Consider the following 23,405-nt stretch of genomic DNA (forward strand, 5'->3'; position numbering starts at 1 on the left):
AAAGGGGCTGGACAGGTATTGTAGCCCCTGCTGTGAGGTCCACCGGGGGGAGCATTATGATGCACTGTCACCATCAGAGTGATACTGTCCGACACTCGCTTGTGAATCACAGCTGCTGAGATTTGGTGCATGGTTCGTTTTCACACATACGAAATTGATTTAAAAGGGGTTGTTTTTGGGGAAATATTCATTTATGATAATGTGGGTGAAGTATTTATTTCAGATACAAATATACTAGATATTATACTATAAAGAGACCCCATAAGACTCTTAACAATGAATTTGAGGGGTAAAAAGCACAAGTTTACCTTATTCCCCTTGGAGATGTAGATCACCAAGAATTACAATCTTGCACAATGCACCTTTTATTTTAATAAAAACCAATAAATCCCCTCAGACACCATGCAGGCTCGAATCACATTTCAAAAATCTGCAGACATATTGGTGGTTTCACGTATCTGATTAATCAGTGTGCGTGTCATCCTCGGGACTGTGGGTTTTGGAAACAGGAGTGAAGATGGGTGTGACGGTCTGAGGGGAAAGGTGTTGTCCAGGTATAGTTGCCCCTGCTGCTAGTCCACTGTGTAGCCCCCATGGGGTAACCTACCCCAGCCCAGCTCCCTCCGTGTCTATGGAACGGGGCTTAATTAAAGCAGCATTGTTCACATTTTACTAGATATATTTATGGGACATTCTTGTCCCAAACACCTGACCGTAACTCGAGCTGCAGGCGTGACCGTGAATAACGACTGAGATTTTATGGTGGGAGTGATCCCGGGAAAGGGGCTGGACATGTATTGTAGCCCCTGCTGTGAAGCCCACTGGGCAGCCACACTGACAACTCGGCCAGACTGTCAGTTATAAAGTTATTAATCAAAGCTTTTTTTTTTATCTTCATATATGGGAAAGGTTTATGCATTTGCAGATATTCTGTTTTTTTTCAGTGTCCTCGTGACCATGAGTCAGATTCATAGCAGAGACATGAATCTGACTCATGGACACATGTCCACGCCCAGAGCATATGTTCAGTATCATTGTGTGGCACAGCGCTGTGCCCCAGTACACGCTATTCATCTGAATTTAGGTCCTCCATCACACCCCTCCCTGCCCAACCACACGACTGATTACAGGCAACGTGAGCACTCAAGCACACACGACAAGATCTGTGACTCACGTACGCACACGCTGACATCAAACCCCCCCCCCCACACACACACACACACACACCCTCCTCCACCCCCTGGTACTTGTTACCAAGGACATAATTCATAAACATAATAATTTGGCATCTATTTACCTTTTCCTTCAGTTTAATAATTCATCTTCTGTAAATATGTAAAATCTATTTCAACAAAAGTATTTTATTTTAAAGTTGTACTAAGACAAGTTTTTTGAAAACCCAATGCTAATACTACTGCTGGTGCTGCTTGTTTTTTTTATCATCTCATATTTTATTTTCCTACTCTAACCCACATAGGAAAGATGTTATGCGAAAAAATGTAATTGTACCTGGGTGAAATGACAATGAAGACTAGTTCTATTCTACTTTAACTGCAGGATGTTTCGGAATATTCATAAAAAATGAATAGATACATATTTTTCATAACAAACCAGTTAAACTTTCACATCAATAGTTATTTCATACCCCTGCTGCATATTTCCACACACACAAAGATGCATTTATTTCCATTCATTCTTTTACTGCAGTGTGTGGACAAAAAGCAGAATGATCCATCACAGCAAAGCCTTATCTTTTTTCTTATGTTAAAGTTACATTTTAATTTAATGTCAGTCATTTGTCACTTAAAGTAAAGAGTCTTCATTAAAATAAACAACAGAAACAGACTTGTCGCTTTGATGTTCTTCTACAGAACAGCAACTTCAAGCCAGGCTGCAACACATTGCGCATGCTAAGCATCTTCTAAAACAGCCGCTCCGTTGTTTCTCGCAGCTACAACACCGACTAATGTAATGGAACTCCCAGCATATCATGAGTGATGGCAGCAGCGGGGGCATCTAATGGAAACTGTGCTTATTGTTTCTCTTTGGCAACAGAGCCGCTGTTGTTTTTGGCTGCGGATCATCTGCCTGTGATCCTTTTTCTCTCTTTTTTTGGTGCCATCTGACCTCTGGCATCTGGGCTGCAGTTATGGAAGCACTTCCTCTCTGCCAGGAATTCAGCGAAACAATTAACAAAAACTCTCTCTGATGTCTTATCAGAGGCACAAACACTATTGTGTGTGTGTGTGTGTGTGTGTGTGTGTGTGTGTGTGTGTGTGTGTGTGTGTGTGTGTGTGTGTGTGTGTGTGTGTGTGTGTGTGTGTGTGTGTGTGTGTGTGTGTGTGTGTGTGTGTGTGTGTGTGTGTGTGTGTGTGTGTGTGTGTGTGTGTGTGTTGTCAGTAGTGGAAAGAGAGCGGAGGTATTATCATAAAGGTTGCGGTGTGGCAGGAACACCGACAGTTACTTTGCCAGCCAAGGGAAACTCACTGTTTTTATCAGGCTATGGACTAATTGTATAATAAACTAAAGATTTACTAAGACAACATCACTGGCACTATTCTTGGAAGTTTAAACTAAACCTTATCTCGGAATAAGTTAGGGTACATGATGAAAACAGTCATTACATGTATTTCAAAACAGATTTTTTCGCATCGCTGATAATGCTGACCCTTTATTTATATATGAACTATAGACGTGGCATGGCTTTTATCTGATAGCATCGGTATACACTCCAGACCTAGCCTGCGTTTACTGGCCACATTTCAATGTGAATATCCCTTGTAATCAAGGTGTATAAAACCCTGTAGGATCCCCGTTATAAACGGCCCGTCTATGTGAATTGATGTCACGACGGCAACTAAACCACCCTGGCTGTAAACTTTAGATTCTCCTGTCATTTGGAAGGCTGGAGTTGTAAAGTCAAACAACAAATACTGTGTGTCATAGAGAAAGGAACAAATATTGATTAATTTTTTTTTCTTTTAATGCTGTGAACATCTCATGTAACATTATCCACTGAAGAAGGTGGATATCTCATAAAAGTGACAAAATGAAACTGAAATTTTTGTTAAGTTTCCAGGGTTAGTGTTTTTTTCCCCCACCAGTTTAATTAGTTGTCTACATATATAGAAATGTTAAGATCTTTGAAATACATTTAAATACATATAGTAGTAGGTAATAGTATTGTCAAGCATTTCAGGTGATATAGTAGCCAAACGGTTTAGGATTTATTGTTTCTTTGGTAGGGACATATTTTGTTGGAGAGCCAAAATAAACAGTTGTGTATATGCACTTCTTCTCTCTCTCTCGCTCTCTCTCTCTCTTGCTCTTTTCATTCATATGCACGTGTACACAAAAACAGGGTTATTATAGTTAATGGAACCTAAAACTAAAAGTGAAATTACTGGTGAGAACATTTTTTCATTTAAAATAGTAATTAAAACAAAATAAAAACTACAATGAACAATGCAACACAGACAAAAATGAAATTGAAATGCAGCAAAAATCCGCTTAGTCTTAGTTTTTGTTTTGTTTTCCCCCGTAATTTACACTGACACAGCATGGCAGATTCCAATTGTCGTAAATCTCGGAATACGAAGATTATTAGCTTGATGTACATTTTAGGCCTACACTTTTCAAAAAATATAAATAAAAGAGGATGGTCTGCACCCATCTGTCCAATTTGGGAATATTTTACTCTAACTCCACAACAAACTGCTGCTAAATTCAGACAGCAGCATGGCATTAAGACCACAACAAACAGAGGAAACTCTGGCACACACGGCCACACAGGAGCATCATAAATGTGCACAGGAAATGGTTCAAATTGTCATGACACTTGCAGCGCATTAAAAAAAAACAAAAGCTGGGAAGTTGTGTCTAATGATTGTAGTAAATAATAGTTATGACCTCACAAGTCAGTGGGATATATCACGTGGAAACGATAAATGTCAAAAAGTCCTCCAACTCATACGCCAAATGTCATATGTGTTCTAATACAACCAAATCGACCGTTTCCTAAATTAGCTCTTCTTCCGGTGACAGGAGGTATGCCACAAATAATTTTCATAAGGCAAGGGTTATGTTAGGATTAGGGTGACATGGCAGAGAATCATCACGATTACTTTACAGAATACATTTTCACAAAGTCTCCCACACCTTATACTGCGGGTTTGAGGCTCAACCAGTGCAGCCAGTGCAATGAACAAAAAACAATCTTTCTCCAAAATTGCTTACTGCCCCTTTAAAACGACCACATAGGTCTGATGAGCTGCTTGAAGAAACAACCTTTGTGGTCGTCGGGTGTCACGAATGTCCTAAATGCGCAAAATTACGTGACCATCAACAATTTTGATGAGTTGGTTGAAATAGATAAAAAGGTCAGGTGACTTCCAAAGTTATTAGGATCCATCCTGTAGACATCATAGAGATATTTCAAGACAAGTCCCTTTAAACCAGAGTAGGGCTGAGTTGAACACTGACATTATAATCTATGTAAAAAAAAATCCTTTGCCTCTAATCTTAACATTACACCACCATTTCAATAATAAAATGCTAACAAAGAAAAAAAAAGAAACAAATAAACGAGAAAAAAAAACAAATTAAAAACCTTCTTGGCAAAGGTTGGAAACTTTTTGGGGGGGGGGATTATGGGAAGAATAACACCCTTTACTGTCTGTGAGAACACACAAACGATTGAAAGGACAGGCAGTAATAAGCATGTAATTGCAGCTTTAGGCCCAGAAAGAGCAGAGCTATGAATTAGCATCCCACTGTCTTTTGGCGGAGTCGACCCTCTACTTACAGCATGAGAGATGAGGTGGGGCGCGGGCTCCCTTGCTGAGCTAAAGTGTGTCCTGGATGGCTGGGCGGCGTGACATGCCAAGATTTCAACTCTGCGAGATTTCCGGATGTCCAGTGTCCCACAATCCTGCCAGATTTGGGGAAACAAATCTCCCTTGATTATAATAAGGGTGAGAAGAGAAGTTTTTGGTGTAACGTTTAGTTTATCAGTCAATCCTACCATTTAATTTTAGCTTCCTTTTTCCAAAGAAATAAGAATGATGACGTCGCAATTTAAGGGTTAGGGTTAGGGATACATCAGCATACATCAAAAGCGCCACAGTGCGTATGAGGGCAAATATGCACTAGCTAAACGTTTATTATGTTTATTATACGAGATTAAAAAAACAAGATGTGCAGTAAAATATTCTTTTGAAGGTCATAACAATCAAGGTACAAAGACATTTTCCTTTGAAAACAAACTGTCTCACGCCGAGTTTATCACTGTTTACTGTAAGAAATACAGAGCTCATACACAGGAACTGTTTGTCTGTTTGTGTGTGTGTGCGAAATGTGCAGATGTTAGTTCCAAGGGTGGTTCGACTCGTTGCAAGTCAAACACTGTTGTGTGGAAATCCTGAAAAGGGGCACAAAGTAAACTGTGTAGATGTCCCACACAGACGCATTCGTACTATAACTTACATGTACTTCATATATACCAGTGAGCTCTGCACAGACACACACTCGAACTGCAGAGTAACCACCATAAATGATGAGTGAAAAGCTAAATTTCAAATAATTATGTTGGAGAATATGTACAAATAAAAATGACTCAGTAAACAACATAGAGGTGGGGTAGAATGACCCATAGTCTAATGTCTGACAAGGTAAATTTAGCTCAATCTACTTTCTGTTCATATATACAATATATTCATATAAAATAAAGGCCTGCTTTTGTGTTCTGTTGAGTTGAATAAAAAAAATCACTATATTTCTTTCTCCTTGATTTTGAGATGACCGCTAGGAATTATCGAGTTAATATCTCCACATCTGTAATGAAACTGTTCACCCTCCATAGCACAGCTTGTCAAAAGTAAAAAAACTAGAGAAATGTTCATCAAGATGATGAGATGAGATGCGTGACTCAGCGTGTGGGTGAGCAAATGGCAGACGACGTTGCACTCTCATGCGCACAAGTCAAACAAACACGCAAAGAAAGCCTGAGTGCACCTGAGCGCCAAGTTCACCAGATGTCACATGAGTCAGATCGCAGGCTGTGTACAGGCTGGTTTACGTGGAAGTGAGTTTCCTGCAAGCTGATGATTAGAATATCAGGCTTATGACAGTCAACTGGTTTACCCTCACTAAAACTCAACTCTTAACACATCAGCAACCTGCGCATGGTGAGCATCACACAGAACATGGAAACGGTTCATGTGATGTCTCGCGTCAGTGAATTGCGTCCTTTATGTCACGCGCTCCACTCTGAAAAATGACCAGCGGAAGAGTCTGTTTGTATCGGCTGCCTGTTCTATTCTGGGCCTCACTGAGCGCGTGTGTGCAGACTGACCTTTGAACCCCGTCGCAGGTGTAGTTGCCATGTGTGTGCGGTTGTTTATATCGTCGGTGACACTGCACCTAGGCCCCCCGACCTGCCGTCAACTCTGCCGGCTTCCTCTCTTTCCGGTGTGACTTTCAGGCCTGGTGTGACACAGTGGAACTCCTTACCACTGAGCTGGAACCATTTTCCATGGACAACACACACACACACACACACACACACACACACACACACACACTCAACATAGTGTTGTAAGCATTTTCATTGCACCAAACCAAAAACTAAACTGGCATATTGTTTTCAAACTTCTTTAAGATTAAGTTCCAAAATTACATGCAACCATACTAACATTTGAAGGTAATTTTCATCAAGCTCTCCGTCCACACGTAAACATCTGACCAATAGGACAATGGCTAAATGTTTTGTTTTTTTGTAGTTTGATTGGCATTAAAATTGTCCATGGCAGACAGTTACAGCCCGGTTACATTGGGGCTAGTGTTGGAGAAACGTGTGTTGTTCTGACTATTAACCGCCGCAGTCGCATTCATGTACACAGCAGCCTTTAGCTGTGTAACCTTCCGAACACAGACAAATGAAGACTATACCCAGACTCACATTTGCCCTTTTCAATCAATGCGATTTAATGACTGTATTATTCTGCCCATCTCATAACACTATTCATATGTATCACCATGTGCTTTTGTTAGCATGCGAGCGTCCCCATTAATCATGAAGTGTCTCCGTCCATCATATTATTTGCAGGGAGAGTGAAGCACTTGTACAAAATGTTCCCGGGCACAACACTCTCAGGACAATTACAGGGTGATCTCCTGAATGGATTATGTTTTTTTCATCCAAAATGCAGCTGGACAAGAGAATGTGAAGCATATGTTTTGTTTCGAAAATTTCCCCCGTGAAGGACAAGAGGTCCAATTAGACAGCCAACTGACTGTCTCATTGCAAACAAAAGATTCTATGTGAGAATTGTAACCTCATAGGGTGTTTTTAACATTTTTCATTTCGTTCAGATAGCAGGCTGCAGATTTTAAACTAGAGTGAACAATAACCTGTGAATGGTAATGCTCAGCCTGCTTGACCATCGTCATTCACGAGACTAGCAGTTGTATTTTCATCAAGGGCATATTCTTTCATGGAGTAAGAAACAATTGAAATTTGAAGGAGGATGGGTTGAGATTACACAGTGGGCTGATGAAAATGATAAAGGAGAAAATTAATATATGCCTATAATAATATCCTCATATCTCAGACAGACCTAGTTTCTCTTTAGTGAAATAAAGGACCATATTTTATAGTGATACTATTTAAGGAAGAGAGTAATTTACCTTTTTTGATTTGATTTGATTTGATTTAATTCAATTCAATTTAATTTCTTTGATTTCAGTTTAATTTGTTTTTCTTCTACATTTGGCTAGTTTTTTTCTTCTAATGCTTGAGACCAAAATGAGTTCATGTTTAGTTCACTGGTTTCAGAGGCACGACTTTTGGTTTCCATTTAGTTGCATTCAGTTTATTATGTATGTATCTACAAAAAAGGTACTACTTACTTATCACATCTCGTGTTTTGGCTCAGAGCCATCCTGACACACACACTCACACACACACACACACTAACGCACACACACATTGTGATCCAAATTATTACATACTGAGGCTATGTCCTGTAATTATGTTTCCTACACAATACAGCTGCAGTGAAGTGTGGTCATTTGTAAAAACGCTACCAGAATAAAAGCAACCTTATCCATTCCATCATGTAGCAGATAGTCAGTATGTCTTCAGTTAACCCAGTCAGTCAGCTGACTCAGATTCTGCATTCTGCTGATTCTTTGTCTGTGACGGGGCTGTCAGGATGCATCCGGCATTAGAGGATAGCAGTGACTCATACATTGAAGTGTGTGTGTGTGGCTCCCTTACCAGCACGCAAGTAAATCCAGAAGAACTTTTCTGTGTTGAGGTCATTAGAGCACTCCATTGAGTGCGACACGCAACACTCCCTCGCGTGATGGTGTAAACGAGTACATTAGCCAATGAGACGACTGTGAGTCGGCTGATAAACAGCTGCTTTTATTGGGCTACGTCCTCTGAGCGAATGTACGATGGCTCCAGAGAGAGCGTGTGAATTGGGCAGGTTGTTTTTTTTAAAAGGTGATGGAAATTTGTTAAGCGATTCATTACTGAGCTTCAAACAATTCTTGTGCAAATGAGATTGGACAGCCAGGCTCGCGGCTCTTTGAGGCCACATTCGGGCTCAACATTGCTTTGAGCTAAACACAAATGTCAGCATATTAATATGCGCACATCTATTTAAGTGACCAGGTTACAGTTGGATTTTCAGTGAGCTGATTATCTTAAATGATGTCAGGTAAACAATTTGAACCATTTTGTGTTGGCAAATTAGAGAAAGCTGCTTTCCCCATTGTGAGTTTTCTTGGAGAACACACTTCTTGGACTGAATAAGTATATATTTCTATACAGTTTTTTACATATGTGTGTGATGTGACTTCCTGAAGGCAGAGTGGGCAATGATGGGAGAGATCATTTCACATAGCCTCTTCACATTTAAAATAAATTTGGACTCATTAGTGGGTTAGTCTAATGTTCTCCATTTACCTGCATAACCATTGTTTGTAAATGCAAAACATCCTGAAGGAAAACATGCTAATCCAATGCAGGTATAAGGTATGTGTTTGCAATGTTGCCATGCTAACATGCATGACAATCCATCCAATAGTTGTTGACACACTTTACTCAAAATGACTAATGTGAACCTCATGGTGTTGCAAGATGAAAAGTGATCACCAAAATAATTAGGATTTATTATCTGCTGACCAACAATGGCTAAACAAAATGGCGGGAATCAGTTTAGTAGATAATGACATATTTCACAGGATGTGAAGTGGAAGCATTGACGTGCTGGTGACACTGCAGAAACAGCCAGGAGAATGGCAAAGCCATTGGGATTTATCCTCTGAAGACCATGAAGATCCACAACATTTCTGTGCTCAACGTTTCAATACCTCAAAAGACATTTCACTAGAAATCCCCAAATTTCGCAGAATGAGTGGAAGTGGAAGCTTTGTTGTGCTGGTGGCGCTACAGGGAAAGTCGGGGGATTCATCCTCTGAAGACCAAGAATGTATGACAGATGTCATGAAAATACTGTCCAATAGTAGTGGACCAACCAGCCAGCTGACATTGCCATTCAAAGAGCCGTGCTGCTATCAAGGCTGAAATGTTTATTTTCCTGCATCTTAAACAGCCATGGGGGGGCAAAAACATTTTACAGATTTTTTCTCTATAGGAGTCTTTTGTGAAAACGACTGTGTGTGTGTGTGTGTGTGTGTGTGTGTGTGTGTGTGTGTGTGTGTGTGTGTGTGTGTGTGTGTGTGTGTGTGTGTGTGTGTGTGTGTGTGTGTGTGTGTGTGTGTGTGTGTGTGTGTGTGTGTGTGTGTGTGTGTGTGTGTGTGTGTGTGTGTGTGTGTGTGTGTACTACATCTAAGTTATAGAGTATGCAGCTATCAGTTGAACAGTATCAGTTGAACGGCATTGTTTGGTATCACTACACTGGTTCTATCAGCATTGGAATGGGGCTGATGTGTGTTGCTTCTGTTAAAGTTCTCCATAACCTGAATTAAAAGCCTCATTCATACTTCGGTCCCTGTTTGGACTTTGAGCACTCGCTTACATGACAGATGTTGGTCCAGCAGCTGGCTCGTAGCCTGAGGTGAATCCGTAACAGTAGACGAGGTCGAAAGATTAATTTTAACAAATTTTTGCACACGGGTGTGTATGGAGTGACCAATGCATTAAAAGCACAGTGCAGTAAAAACACATAACCGCACAGTTTTTAAGACCGTTTCGTTGACTCACTGCAGTGAGTCTTGTCCCTTTGACCCCTCTTGTGCAGATTGTCATTGATTTCTTGTTTCTTGCGTCGTACAACTATAGAGCTTTAAGATTCCTCCACTTCCGATTGGCTTGACAGGTGAAGGCTTTCTCTTTGATCCTGAGGCTCACCCCTGAGAATACAGCAGAGCGGGTGATGACACCTTCAGAGAGAGCAGTGTGCAGGAGAATGAGAGGGAAAGGAGGGGGAAACAAAGGGAGGTAGAGAGAGAGAGAGAGAATAGGGCAGATCATAGTGATGAAAGAAAAAATGATGGCGGGGGGAGGGTGGTAAGGAAGTGAGAGGTTACTCTGGGCGGCTTTGGTTACGTAGGTAGAGAATACAAAGTGTCAAGACAGGTGAGAGGGCCCAGGAGTTATAAAGGGGTGTAACATGGAGAGAGGATAACATGTCACCAAAGGGTTGTACTCTAAAAAAACAATGTAAGGTCAGTAGCTCTGAGTCAGAGGACCGCTTCCTCAATGACAACATGGAGAATTATCTGACATTTTTGCAACTTTGTTACAAAAAGTTTGGTCAGTCTAAAATGTCAGATCATTTTCTGTCTAAAAATGGTTTAGCTCCCTGTGCACCTCAAGATGTCTCCTTGGAAAGATGAGACATGATGACAATTATCCAGATACAGTATTAGTATATTGGATATGTCATCACTGACAATTACTTTGAAAGCGGCTGTAGCTTGCAGTCAGGACTTGTTGGAGTTCCAACAAGTTTACAGGTTATGTATACAAAAAACATTCTTGACAATGCAAACTCTTTAATTAGATTTTCTCTTTTGAATCTCATTTGACATTTAGCATTTCTTCTCATTGTCCTATCGTAATCGCCAGGTGATTGTTGTCCATACATCAACGGTTACAGTGTGGACAGGAAGTGGAAGCACTTTTGAAGTGTTCGCAAATGAAAATCAGGTCCATGTGTAGCCCACAACAAATCGGCCGACTCCATGGCAACGTGACACTCCCTGTTTACGTCATCTGAAGTGTGATGGGAATCCTTGTTGCAAAATCTGAAATTTTGATCTCATAAACTGAACATGGGATGACAAAATCCATGCCAATATGTTTTAGTTTTACATTTCTGAATGTTAATAGCTAAGCCAGGCAGTATCGGTGCCTTATCTCTGTGAACAAAAAGGGTCAAATCGACCTGAAAGTAACATATGACATTAGTAGATGTCACCATGAAGTTGGATGAGGACTATGTGAAGGACACTTAACATAATCCTCATCCACCTGACTTACTGCTCGTGTCCTCGGGGCACACGAGGTGTGAAATTCTTGAGCCATTTACCGAGACAAACTCTAGACATTTGTTCAGAGCAGCCCTTTCACACATTCGGCACCCAGCCAGAGACTCTACTGGGAACACTGGTGCCTGGGCAGAGCGCGCAGGAGGCAGAATAGAAACATCATCTACAAGCCCACTCGCTCGCTGTGAATGTACTGAACAATAACTGCATGGCTCTATTTGCACATGGGATCCTGTTGGCCATTACTTGGATTTTTGTACTTGGGGTCTGGCAGGGTGAAGTCCTTTTAATGTCCCCTTCAACTGATTTGGATGCAAACATGTTAAAATGTTTGAAAATTGTCTTAAATATGCTTTTAACAGGTCTTAAGATTGATTGGATTATGAATTCAAGATCATAATTCATTTACTTTGGAAGTAATTCTGTGCCTCCAATTTTCCTTATTACTTTCTTTTTGCTAGTATGGACGTGGGATATGTCTTAAAGTACTTTAATAACAGACTTTAAAGCGGAAGTAGACAACTTTTTGCTTAAACTTTTAGTCATGATGATAAAAAAAATTGCACAGTATAATGGTGATAGAAAAACAACACCATCCTGCGCTTATATTGGTCCCCTGTGAATCTTGCCTTCACCATGTTATTCTCTAAGCCACCAGGACACATTTTTTTGTGGATACACGTCGACTCGAATTGCGGCACAAAGAAACTGCATCATCCATTGCATAGCCAAGACGAGGAAAAGAATAGCTTTCTCCCGTTATCCATCCCAAGTGATGGAAGTTTTAAAAGGTGGAACAAATGAATTGACAAAAAAACGCTCAAACTCGCAAGACAGAAAGAACCCCGTTGGCCCAGAGTAATAGAAAACGGATAGAACGAGTGAATCTTGGACAGTCATTAACTCAGTGGAGAGAGCTTCGGGAAAAAGGAGTTCTGACGAAAAGTACCTGTCCTAACCGGCATCTTGCTACTGCAGCGCCTTTACGACAGTGACCAAACTATAATACCACCTGGAACCACTAGGGCATGAAAGTTGTCTAACTAGTTGAATCCTTTCATGCTCTCTGAGAACTTTTTCCCCACATGAAGATTAATATGAACACACATCTCTTCTTATTGGGGACACAGATTTAATACAGTACATGTACAGTAACCGAACTGCACAGATTAACTTCACCATGATTTATTGAAACATTCCCTACGATAGGGTGTAACTTTATGATTGAGCTCTGAGCACGTTTCTTAGTTCGTGGCAGGGCTTTTAACACAAATAAGCATTCATTAGCCATCAGTCATTTACGAGCGAGACACTCCTGATGTGCTTTGACTTCGTATGTGCAATTATAACTAGGACTAAATACACGCGAGTTATGTCATGGAAAGATTAATGAGTAAATGAAAACTAATGAGTGACACTGTGAACATCAGAGGGAAACTGGTGTACTGTTGGATGAGGAAAAAAAAATGTATCATATGAGCCTTTGAGGAAATATCTAGAAGTACAACCAGTTAACTTGGTGGGAAATGACCCCAGCAACCAGTCCATGGATATTTAGTCCTGACACTTGACCTGCAGATACTGTATCTCTAGTCCCACCACACACACACACACACAAGAGAAATAATCCCAAATCTTCTCATCTCATTTTACAAGCTGTGACAAACTTACAAAACGACAGCAGTGAAAGGCAACAGGCTACTGTTACCACTGTGTGCGCGTGTGTGTGCGCGTGTGTGCGTGTTTCCCGTCGGAAACCAGTGAGTCCCATCTGTCTGTGCAGGGCCTGAGGTGTTAAACCAAAGATGTTCCAGCCACAACAGTTAGCTGTTCTACCTCTGGGGAGGATTAATGAGGTTGCACCGGCCTGAGGCACATATCATCACATCCGTGGTATCAGGGTCGTCACATTTATCCGTCTCTCTGTGTGGCGGACTTTCTGCTTTTGATGTTTCCTTTTGATAAAACTGGAAACTATAGCTAGTAACTGTCATTTCATGTATGAACTAAAGTATCTTCTCAAACAAGTACCTAATTATACATACAGCAGACATGGAGCAACAGTAGCATTCATTTGTAAGTCCCATATTCATTCTGTTTGACTGCACTTTGGTCTTATCTGCCTGAGTGAACCAAAACAGAAAGGTTTTTGTGGTTTAAAACCAAAACAATGGAGCTAAAAGATTCTAAAACGCAAACGGGCAACGCTTGCGATCGGGCCCACGAGGCAGGGGAACACGCCGGACAGGTAAACCAGTCACGTGCTGCCAACAACAAACACTGTCACACTCAGGCCTGCGGGCGTTTTACAGTTTAAAGTAAAACGGAGAGAAACAAGGAGCAATGGCAGGACCTTCCCTCCGCGGAGCAGCATTGTTCACCGGTGAGTCACTGCTGCTCCTATACCGCAAGGCACAGCGTATCTAAATTAGAAATCAACTCAAGATTTTTCACACAGGACTTTAGAGGATCTACTTTCAAACTCACAGTCTCATTTTCGTTTCTTTTAGGAGGCTGTAAAACATGAACAAAAATCCCCTTACAGAGCAAGCACTGGTTTGCCAGTAATGTGGAAGTAAATGACACTAAAGCACCTTTCACACTGGTCAAAAAACCAGTTTAAACCCGCTAACACCCGGCGTTTTCTGCAGTGTGAAAACGTTTAATCGGCATTCAGCCCCGGGTCAAATGACTCTGCAATAGACCCGGTAATAATCGGCTTCACCTCCGATCGGCATTGATGTTAACGTCACACCCGGATGAACGCACTAATTTGCGCGATGATGGAGACAATGAGGGTTAGTCGACCCGTGTTTAAAAAACCTGGGTCTACACGGTAATTTTGGTGTGAAAAGGTATAAAGCACAAAAATAAAAGCATAACTTAAAAAATAATGGTGATATCCACAAATTTAAAGCATGAAGCGAACACATTGACATTTTTTTCCATGCATTTTTTTCTATCTAGAGCTGCAACAGTTAATCGATTACTAAATTAATCGATTACTAAATTAATCGATTTATCGGTTCAAGTAATTTTTATGGAAAATAAGAAAAAAAGATCTGATTTCAGGTTCTTGAATGTGAATATTTTCTGGGTTCTTTGCTCCTGTATGACAGTAAACTAAATATCTTTGTTGTGTGGACAAAACATCATCTTGCGGGTTTTGGGAAACACGATTGACATTTTTCACCATTTTATGACATCTTATGGACTGAACAACTAATCGAGAAGCTAATCGACAGGTTAATAGACTATGAAAATAATCGTTGGTTGCAGCCCTACCTCTATCTATTTGTTACTGCAGGTGGCTGAGGTCCAGTGATGTTAGATTCTCTCCTGTAATGGTGCAATATTACACATTTAGCAAAAACTCCAATGTCAATTAAATTCCAATTTCCTCGATCAGGGAATCGACATAAGCAGGTGAACTGATGGGGCCACTGACCAACAGTGAGCCATATCGACAGTTTCATAATGTTCGAGTAAACTTGCTGTGAAAACAGTCACATCTTACAGAAAGTTTTACTCATTTCACATTTTTGTTCTTGTGAAGTATTTACCTCCACTGTACTGTAGATAATCCTCAACTGGAGTGACTCATTACTGACAGATGAAACAAGATAAGACGGATGATGTTAACTGCTGCTGTAGTTTATCTACTGTATAAAGTGGTCACTTCCCTCCTCGCTCTCATGACAGACACGAGTGTGCGAGCCGCGCACGTGACAGAGTCCGGGAAACGCGGCGATGCTACGCGTGCCCAGGTGACTCGCTCCTAATGGCCGAGCTTTTCTTCTCTTTTGTCTGTCACCGTATCTCTCTTGCTTGGCCTGCGCCACCCAGCAGCCCCATCTTTTGTGTTCTCCGCTGTGCGTCCGCTAGTATAATAGCAGACAACGGCGAGTGTGAGTTTTAATTGGTCCGTGTGTGTTACACCTCATTTGTACGTGTTGGCACGTAAAAGGCAACTGAGAAAATTTTTGCAACATGTTCTTGATAAAACGGTTCTAGTTGCATTATGACTGATTTGAGCTGCATCATCGTCCTCAGAGGAACTTTGTTCCAACTTGTTCAGACGTGTGTGTGTGTGTGTGTGTGTGTGTGTGTGTGTGTGCGTGTGTGTGTGTGTGTGCGTGCGTGCGCACGTGTGCACGTGTCATCTGACCTGTTCCGTCTGTACTAATGGTGTAATTGACTGTTGGTTTTTTCCTCTTCATGTGGTTGCTGCGAGCGATGCTATCTGCAAACCACAGGCGCCATTTCTGGACCCAACCAATAGAATAGAAGTAAACTAAATAGAAAAAAACCAAACCAAAAACAACAAACACTGCCAAAATGCTCTCTGGCAAAATGTGTGGTCTGTTAATAAAGCATGGTGACGTTCTGTACTGGACTCTGCTGTTGGTGAGCGGGTGTGACAAAGATATAGTCTCACTGTTTTCATCATTATTATAATTGTGTATATCCTTAACACACATAGATGTATAGATTAATCAGTGCAGCTTCTTGAATGTAATTTGTTTTTGTTTTTTTCTGTTTATTATCATTAACTGAATATCTTTAAATTCTTGGACAAATGAAAACATGTGAAGGTGCCACTTTGTGCTGGACACTTTCATTATTTTCTGACATTTTATTGACAAAACCAAGAAAATAATCAGCATATTAACCAACTGGTAACAAATTGTTATTTGATAGAAGGAAGGAAGACCTGCTTTTGGTTTCTATGGTAACATTTTAATGCAAACTTACAAATGCTGCTTCTGTCACATTACCATGGAATTGAAATCACGTAACACAAAACCATGACATTTTACAGTTGCTAAAGATGAATCAGATCAGATGCAATACATTGACGATGAATGAAAATCTTTGATATTTGCTCTTCTAAACAAAAACAAAAAGAACCATGCAGAGCGATGAATGCAGAGACGACCTTCTTGTGGTATATATTATATGATGATAACTAATCGACCGTGGTTAGTGCAAAGTGAATGGCAGCGTTTTAACTGACGCACTGTTTGACAAAACGAAAATGTTTTGTTGTGGTGATGTTGTTATGGTTTCAACAGACACAGAAACTCCCATTGGTTCATTCAAATCTCAATGGGTGGAGCAGAAAATAATGAGCCATGATCTGTCCAAAAGCACTCCCTTCTCTATTAGTGCACTATATTTAAATCTTTCCTTTTTATTTGTGTCCTGATTTTAACAGCAGAATTCAAGCTTCACGTAATATCCCAAAAGATTCCTACAAGTAAAAGAATTGTTGTTGCCACTGCCCACTGCTGCAAATCTGGCTGTACTGAGCTGAGTTTCATAATTATAATTAGGATGTTGCAACAATTAATAGATAAATGAATTTGCAACTATTTGATAATCGACTAAAAAAAAAGGCTAAATTCTCTGTTTCAGCTTCTTAAATGTGAATATTTTCTGGTTTCTTTGCTCCTCTATGACAGTAAACTAAATATCTTCGATGTGTGGAACAAAACAAAACAGCATCTTGGGGTTTTGGGAAACAACCAATATTTTTCGCCATTTTATGGACCAAACAACGAGAAAATAATCAACAGATTCATCGATTGAGAAAATAATCGTCAGTCGCAGCCCTAATCATAATAAAGCATACACCCGCCTTTTTTCAAAAAATCCACCCAGTTCAATGTCTGACCTTTGCTTCCAAGATGATAGACATACTGTAATAGATGGATAGATGGGAAGATTGTTTTGTTTGGATTCTAAACTGGAGAAGATTTGGATTGATTGCAGTAATTTACATTGTTTATTTTGGATTGGTCTTTTTATATTGATGCAAGCAGTTATATAGACATCTGATAAATGAGGCTTAGCTCTAGTATTAATCTGAGGGTTTATTAGTCTTGCGTTGGCTCTATTATAACCCTGTTACCAGCGCATGTTTGTTTTGTCTTGTTTATTATTACAGCGCATGATCGAGAGTACGCGATTATATATATTAACATTGTTTCACCAGCAGCATCGCTGTGCCGCTGCGCCTCTGAACACATAATCTATGCGAGGTTATTAACCCGTGAGCATGCCAAACAGCTGAGTCAGCTGTGGTGAGTACATGCGCGGCCGTAACAATTAGACTTGTCAAAGCAGATACCGTATTATATAACCGCGCAGCAGATTCCAGCAGAGAGACCGGCACAACTTCAAAGCAAACTCACGTGTATAATGTCATCTAATGAGGCGTTACGTCTTGACAACCTCAAGCTCTCGAAGAGACGGTGTCTAAACAAGACACACACCTGACTGTGAGAATTAGATGGAAAATTGTGCGGCGTCTGCTTTGAACTTGGAACGCGCTGCGTGCGCCTCTTGCTGTAGTTTACCTTGTCAAATCACAAACACACTAACAACGAAACCCTTATCCGCGTGGCGATGGCGCAAGAGAGTGAACCGTTCAAAAGTCTGGTTGTACTTCGACAAAACGATGGCGACAACGCTCGTTGCCTCAAGTGTAACGCGTGGAAAGTGAGAGTACACTATACTTCTGCTGGTCCCAGGGGGGGACAACAGCTGCTGCTAGTGGGTGGTTGACTGAGGAGAGGGTGAATGAGTGACACCTCGCTGTGACCTGGTTCATAGTGAAAGACCTACAACCCTTTACAACAGTAGAGGCTTTAGGTAACAGTCTATGTGCATATATTGAGTTGTGTAATTGTACAGTCCGAGAAATAAAACATTTGTCCATTCTACTCCACACTGCTCAGAGTCAGAAATGATAATTAAATTTAACAGGACTACCATTTACAAAATGTAGGTCCCAAATCATCCTCATGAAAAAAGCCCTTCTATTCCTGTTAACAGTCATTCACACAGTGTGTTAAGAAATTACCAATGTATATGGGAACTGTCAAGAAAGTAGTTGTACTATTGCAGTGCCATAAGGCGCAGTGAAAAAATTTGGTTGCACCTAAATTATGTGCTTGTGCACCCAAATGAAAAAGTTAGGAGCACCAGTGCAAGCAATGTAAAAAGTTAGTCTCGAGCCCTGGGCTAATTTGGCATTCGATTCATGACCACCGCCATCCTTTCGTGATGTATACTGTATTTGTACAGCTATTCAACTTTGTAAAACCTTTTTTCCCCATCAAAAGGAGTGGAGGGGTGTGTTCAAACGTGCCAGTTAGAACCCGTTGAACCCGTTTGAACACCTATTTTCTGTCCATTCTTCTACCTACTGACTTTGAATATGTAGATCACACTTAAGTCATCAGCCTTTATTAAACTTCGTTGTGTGTTGCTCTCCTCGCAGTCTAGCTTTGGCTGTAAACCAGGGCTTTTATTTTGAAGAGGCACTCATAGTTGCATCAGATCCTCTTGCCATGAGTTTTCAAGTTAAATCAAGTAGTTGGGAAAGTCCTTACAAATGTGTGAGGAAACAAACCCTCAACAGTCATGTTGTTTTAATGCATTTCATGTGGGCCTTCCAAATCTGAGGGAGATTATATTCAGTTCCTTTGCAACTCATGACATTCCACTTAATCATTATCACTATCGTTCCAAACAAATTCTGTGGAAAAATGACAACGTGCTCATATTATGTAACCACTCGTCAGGGGAGCGGGGAAAACAGTAACAAGCCAGCTCCAAATGGAATTTTATCGGCGTTTGAGAGAGATGAAACAAAAAGAAGAAGAAAACTAAACTTTGTGCATGAACAAAACTAGAGCCGCCACAACCAAATGAGGAACATTTGTAAAAAGAAGTGAGCAGACGCCGCCGCGGGCCATCTCGGCTAATCTGTGGTGGACAGGCCGGATGGCTCGCACGGCTAGGTGAGATAGCACCGTCCCTCCAACCGAAATGCAAGAGGTGGCGGTCTGATAAGAGCAGCGAAAAAAAACTGTCCAGTCCTGTGCATGTACTCTATGGATTAGGTGATAACGCAGATTGACACACGGGATTCTCAGAAGAGCATGACGGTGCATCATGCGGCGATGCGAAAAGGAAGCCCGATCACATCGAATTCTCGTTTTTTTGCATGTAACAATTTGCAGTTTTCTATTGAACTTAACAGTTTGCTGATCAGGCACATTTAAAGACAGACAGGATGGATGAGGAAATAAGCATGGGAATCATAATCTCCTTAGAATTACTAAAAAACCTGGGTAAAAGAGGAAGACACCTCATTTACACATAACGGTTATATTTGGACGTGTTCACCAAATAGTGTCAGCCATTACTCGCACTGCCTCAAAGTTGGAAAAGCGTATTTATTGCATTTATTTATTTATCGGACAGATGCTGAGGTGACTTACATGTGTTCCCCACACTGGGAGCATATACCATGGTATAACACAATATTTTATTCCATGAATAGGTTTGAAAAAGTGGAGGTTGTCTCACATTCAAAGTCATAAAAACAATCTTTTTTCACACCATCAGAAATTCTCATCGGTTCAGTTCAACCTGCAGCTGTGTCTGACGGCTCTTGCAAAATCTTCTTACGTCTTTACTGCAGAAATGAACCAGGGGGGTAATTCTGAAAATTGACAGCGTCTAAGGGAAGCTCGGGGGTCGTCCTATGATAATGCAAAAACTGTGGTGATAAAATACTCACAATTTGCCCTCTGTGAGGACAGTGAGTCACACAATCTCCTCTCTACCATGAAGAACCTGGCAAGAGATGGGAAGATAAGGAAACAGATAACCACACACAAATCTCAAAAAATGGAAGAGAGGGTACGACAGATGCCGTTTTCAGATGTGAACCTCCACAAAATGTCCGGAAAGGCAGGAGGCAGCAACATTTGCTGACATTTTTCGTTCTCACATAGGGCCCCTCTGGAAAATTTCTGGAAAATATCCAGACTTCGCTGCATGTCTGAAAGTAGCTGGAGAGATAAAGGGAGAAAGAGACTCAGCATAGACACTTGTCTTGCCCAAGCACACAAGTAGCTGGGGATTGAACCACCATTTGTCAAAAAGACACAATGGCGTTCTGTAGGCCCATCACGATAATAACAATATCTTATGATACATGAATATGAAATAAGTTTTATTGACCTCAATGTACATCAGAATGAATGTCAACCACAGTCCAGCAAGTTTCGCTGCTCCTGTCCTCTCATGTTTCTCATCGTATGATTAATAAATCACTGGTTTGGTCTATAAAAATATCAGAAAATATGGATATCTTAATATTTTTCTAAAAGGCACCATGTCTTCAAATTTGTTTAGTTTTGTCTGAGGCATAAGCTCAAGTCTAAACTTTGGATGACATTTCTCTCAGCAGCAACACAAATCGTGTAGAATGCGCAACAACAACTCAGCTCACATGATGAAGTATTAAAAAAATTATAATAATCATGAAACCCCCGGATGAAACCTGCAAACTCTAAGCACGTAATTCAATTCAAAGCTCTGTGAAAAGTAAGCCAAGATATCTGTTATCACAAGAAAGAGGTAAAAATGTGATAATAAATATGTATGTGTGTGTTTTAGTGTGGATTCCAATCTGAGTGTGTGCACCCACGTGACAGTGTGGTGAATATTACCTCTTTCCTCAAGCTTGTTTTCGCTGCTCTGCTTGTTGAAACAGACTATTAAAGGTTCGAGGCAGACTTAGTCAAACAACGGTTATCTGAAGTGGACCCCATTAGCCCTCTAAATGTGGCAGGTGAGGGGCTGGCCGTATTGAGCAAAGTCATTGAGCACATATGATGATGAATTAGGGGTGAGAAAACTTGTCAACCGGATTTGAAAGGCCAAAAGATTAATGTGCATCAGCTAAGCCTTGTGTAAAACACCCAAAGACCACCTCTGGGTTTTTCAGGGAGATTTACGCACCAGAGAGGATCTAGCCTGTCAAAAAAGCCTGTACTTACTATCATTAGCCAGGGGGAAAAAAAAGACAAATTAAGACTATTTTCAAGCCCTTCTGAGAAAAAACAAACAAGATAAATGGGCTCAGATGCCCCAAGATGAGTGGACAAAGTAAATCTTCCTTTCATTATCAGTGGAGCAGCTACATGGTTTTATTCGTGATGACAGCGCAGATAAAAGTCTTATAGCTGTCTGCTTCAGAGACTACAGGGCATACCTAGACTGAAAGTGTAGCGCTGAATACAAACACAAAGTATTTGTGCCTCCTGAAGGAAACCTTGAACATCCACGGTTAAAATGTCATCAAAGTTAGACACTCGATTGTCCAACAGCGTCCAGATCTGTCTTTCAGATGGATCTGTGTTCCGATCTGTCTACTTTCTGCATTGATTGGACTGGTGAGAAAGTAGGACAGGTCTCTTTTTTTAGGCTGCATCTGCTTTAATGTGCTTGAAAGCGGCATTTTAAAACGAGAACAATATCCGTCGAGACAAGTATTGATCTCAGTGATCTCTTTCCATACTAGCATACCTGCAAACGCATATCACATGAAAAATCACGTACAGTGGCGGTGTGCATGCCAGTGTTAACAGGAAGCAGATTGCAAAATTCTATGAACGAGAAACAACAATGATAAAAAGTAAGAGCGGGGATTTCTTTTCTTGGACTGAGAATAAGTTTTAACACTTTCCTTTCTCCGCTCGTAGTCAAGTTGTAAGAATCAATCGGGAAACAATGCGTAATTTTTTCCAAAAGTCTCTGTTTCTGCCCGTCCATCCACACTAGAGATTTTATAATCCAAAATGGGGCCAGCAGCGTTTCTCGTAAGTCTCCGTTCCTAGGGGCTCCGACGCCCTGGTCTAAACACAACACGACACTCAAAGGCAACTCGAAGAATACCTTTGATGAGAGACTGTCCAAGTGCGTGAAAAAGTTTAAGCAAATGATTTCTTGAAGCGACATCTAGATGCAGCTATACAATGAGGCCATTCAAAACAAGAATTCACGTTTCTCTTTAAACACGATTTGTACAAACTAGTTCACCTGAAGCAGAGTGAGGCCTTTAGCCTGCAGCAAGTCCTCTCCTATTCCTGACCACTGACTCCTCTTCCTAAGGAGTGTATACAGATAACAATTAAAGGAAGAGTCTTCATACATGAGAAGGGAAATCAATGAATGCAGATCTTTCTCTACAGATCATGCGGTTCACTGAATGGTTTGATGCGGATGAAAATGATGTGAATCATATGCTATGGCATGTACATGCACATTGTGTTTAAATAAACATATATATTTCAGAGTATCCAAAAGGTTTTTATGTTTGAAGACACTATGTGTTTTTCATAGGACAGCGAATTAAATTTATTCAACAGTCAAACATTATTCATTCATGTCTACTTGACATTCTTGATATTTAAGTGTCGGATTATTACTGCGATGTAGATGTGATATGTAAGTACAACATTGAGTCTGTGAGACAGGTTTGGTGGTATTTGCACATGTAGAAACGCAAGGAATTCTCCCTGCATTAATGATACTGTGTGGGTATCTTGAATTTGCGTGTGGGATAGAATATGTCTTGAGGGACTCTTGCTTGTGAGAATCTAACACGGGCTCCCGCTCTCTTTGAAGAGAGGCCCTGCGGCTGTTTGGCGACTAAATCTCATAATGGCTTCAATAACAGACCCATCTTCGTGACAGCGATTTCAAAGGCCTGGCAGGTTTAATGTACTGTACACCACAATGCCCACTGACAGCACAACACAGACACCAGGGAATGAAGAATGGAGATTATGAAACATCTTTCCTCAGCATAAAGAGCCGAATGGAAGGGATTGTACAGTACACTGACTGACAGTTTGGCACAATGTGTTTTCATCGGGACAGGGTTCCAAAAATGACTCAGTACTGTGATTAATGGTGGATCAACTTGTTAATCACTTGGTAATTTCCGGAATTATTTTATGCTTGAGTAAAGATTCACGTAAACCGTTTTAGGCATTAGGGAGATATCTCTGGAT

At 40.7% G+C, this 23,405-nt stretch overlaps 2 long non-coding RNA genes across 4 annotated transcripts in view; one reads left to right on the top strand and one right to left on the bottom strand.

Moving 5' to 3' along the window:
* LOC124850030 overlaps positions 1-23,405 on the top strand; it is a 67,389-nt gene that overhangs the window by 32,292 nt on the left and 11,692 nt on the right. The gene's annotated exons all lie outside the window — the stretch shown is intronic.
* LOC118311536 lies at positions 1,196-10,397 on the bottom strand. 2 transcript variants are annotated; one of them, XR_004794008.2, is made up of 3 exons: positions 10,235-10,397; positions 6,353-6,517; positions 1,196-4,930 (listed from the first exon to the last, which is right to left on the bottom strand). It is a non-coding gene; the product is annotated as an uncharacterized LOC118311536 (long non-coding RNA). The 2 variants fall into 2 exon arrangements; XR_004794007.2 differs by having other exon boundaries at positions 10,050-10,397.

This window comes from Scophthalmus maximus, chromosome 5 (assembly GCF_022379125.1).
Source record: "Scophthalmus maximus strain ysfricsl-2021 chromosome 5, ASM2237912v1, whole genome shotgun sequence".
In the NCBI taxonomy this organism is placed as follows: Eukaryota; Metazoa; Chordata; class Actinopteri; order Pleuronectiformes; family Scophthalmidae; genus Scophthalmus; species Scophthalmus maximus.